Here is a 3,201-nt window from a genome sequence, read left to right on the forward strand (position 1 = left end):
CCGCCATTTGTGTGCCGAATGATCAGTCTCTAGTAAAGGGTCTCTAACCACGCTTGTTCCGCCGCACGCTCTAGTGATATCACGCCCTTTCCGGCAATCGTCTCAGGAGCACGTCGGCTCAGTGCAGCGTCCGTCGTCGGGTGTTTCGGAAATGTCATCCGCTCTCAGGACTGCCTTGCCGACCTCAGGACTGCCTTGGCTTCTCTCACTGCGTCTCTGACCGTGTTAGATAGACGTATTGCCTCTTTGGAGTCCAGGATTGAGCTTATTGACCGCATTGATGTGAAGATTGTAACCTTCAAGCCTTATAACTCAAAAAGTACTTAATGAAAATGAACTTAATTATAGTGTTTTAAAAAGCTCTCGAGGTGTGCTATAAGAATATGCAATAAAAAAATGGGATATTCCATTTTTAAAAATCGATGTGACCTTGACCTGACCTTGGCGACGCGACGTCACCAAAGGCCAAATTCATAACGCCAGTAAAGGGATTTTTAGAAACCCTACAACTTTTACCTGAACACTTTTTTGATTGGATCTTATCCTGCGAAGATAAAAGATACTGATGATCTGAAATACCCAGTATAGTGTAAAAAATATATCGATATCGAAATTTTTGATCATTCTCAGCGTAGACTCCACTTCACAAACACGTATTAATACGTATACTTTAATCCTGGAAAAAGATTTTCCAATCCGTGAAAGAGAAAAAGAGTATTCGTTATACAAAAATTATACGTGTTTAGTCGTCTTTAGGGTCCTCTTAAAGCGGTGTCTACAATGAGACTTTAAGGCATAAAACTTAAGTTTTAAATCTTAAGCCGTAAAAAATGTCCAATCATAGTCGATTATTCTCCTCACATTTGACTGTGATTGGTCAATTTCTTAAGACTTAAGGCTTAAAGCTTAAGTTTAACGTCTTAAAATCTCATTGTAGACGCCGCATAATACAGACGTCTTTAGGATCCCCTTACCCCGGATCTACAATAGGGTTTTAAGCCTTAAGCCATAAGAAATGGGCGAATCACAGTCGCTTATTCTTCTCGGATTCGACTGTAATTGGTCAGTTTCTTACGGCATAAGGCATAAAACACCTATTGTAGATCCGGACTTAAGGCGTAAGACTTAAGCAGTAAGCGACCAATCACAATAGAGACCGTAAGACCATACGTAAGCAATAGCGAATCCAACATGTTAATTTCGTTACTGCTTAAGTCTTACGTCTTAAATTTTTCTATGTGCCAAGGCTTTTACAGACAGAAAAAAGTAACGATCGATACTGAAAAAAGTAACAAAAATGGTAACGACGTTACAACTAACGTGTTACTTACCAACCCTGCAGTAAATATATTTGTTCAATTAAAAAAATTATACTTAATTTAAATATCTTTTTTTTTTAATCAAATAAATATTTATTTTCTGTAAACAAATGGCACCATTTGTACTATCTAAACAAATATTTATTCAAATTTCGTAAATTTTTTTTCAGTGTACTAATTTTAATATATATAATTTTCACATGCAATACTATTAAAATAAATAAAGTATAGAACGAATTACAATAACGAAAATAATAATTTATTAAATGCCACAAATACCAAAAACTTTTCTCGCAATGTATATGTACTTAATAGTTTTACAACAACAGAATCACGCAAAGTGTTAAATTCTGATTTTAATAAAATTTTGTATAGGGTAAAAAACCAAAATGATCGATCACTGTTTTACATCACCGTCGAGATTATTGTGTCCCATCCTGTTTCAGTCGTGCATTGTCATTTCCCCGATAGATCAGAATGGGGTGCCTCTAAAAGAAAGAGGGAGAAACGAAAAAGAGCGAGAATCCTGGAATAATTTGTAATAATGCGTGAACAGCTGACACTGAAGATTAGACAAACTACATACTAGCCTCGCATTTACGATTTACACTAAATTGTTTTACTTGGCTTAGAAATGCACAACAAGGAACGCACAACCTGTGTTTGTGCGATGACGCTGCACAGAATTGTGACAGCGAGAAAAGATCACGATTTTCTGCCATTATCTTAATTACATGCTCCACAAGCAAAAATGCCATCTACTCATTGCTACTAATATTTTGCCGAAAATACTTTACAAAGTTATGCGCTTGTAATTAAGTCATCACACATTTTCTTCGCATATATAATCCAATATCTAACTTTCAACGATCTTTTTACGCAGTCCATTATTTGTTAAAAAGAGGAGGATAAATCTACAGCTATTAAGTTGCGGAATATTTATAATATTAAGTCAAGCATAATAAAAAACATTTTGTGCTTATGTTAAAACTTCTATTCGTTCATTATTACTATTTCAGATTAATATTTTAGATATTAGAAACAAAAAAGACACAATAAAAACATTTGCAATTGAAAAAATTTTTTTGATGATATCGTAGCTTTGTAAAGTGTTTTCAACAAAATAGTAGCAGCAATGAGTAAATGGTATTTTTGTTTGTGGAGTATGTAATTAAGATAATGGCAGAAAATTGTCGTGATCTTTTCTCGCTGTCTTAATACTATGCAGCGTCATCATATAAACACAGGTTATGCGTCCCTTGTTGTGCATTTCTAAGCCAAGTAAAGCAATTTAGTGCAAATCGTCAGTGCGAGGTTCGTAGTTTACCAAATCTTCAGTGTCAGTTGTTCACGCATCATTACAAATTATTCCAGGACTCTCGCTCTTTTTCATTTCTCCCTCTCTCTTCTAGAGGGACCCCGTTCTGATCTATCGGGGAAATGACAATGCACGACTGAAACAGGATGCGACACAATAACCGCAACGGTGATGTAAAACAGTGATCGATCATTTTGGTTTTTTACGTACCTTATATATATGTATACAAAGTTTTATTAAAATCAGAATTTAACACTTTGCGATGTTATCTTGTAATAAAACTATTAAATACAGATACATAAGTTTTTAGTATTTGCGGCAATTAATTATTATTTTCGTTATTGTAATTCGTCCTATGTTTTATTTATTTTAATCGTATTGCATGTGAGAATTAAATATATTAAAATTAATACACTGAAAAAAAATTTACGAAATTTAAATAAATATTTGTTTAGATAGTACCAATCAATAGGGCCATTTGCTTACAGAAAATAAATATTTACTCGATTTAAAAAAAAAGATATTTAAATTAAGTATAATTTTTTTAATTGAACAAATATATAT

Source organism: Trachymyrmex cornetzi, unplaced genomic scaffold (assembly GCF_001594075.2).
Source record: "Trachymyrmex cornetzi isolate Tcor2-1 unplaced genomic scaffold, Tcor1.1 scaffold143, whole genome shotgun sequence".
NCBI lineage: Eukaryota > Metazoa > Arthropoda > Insecta > Hymenoptera > Formicidae > Trachymyrmex > Trachymyrmex cornetzi.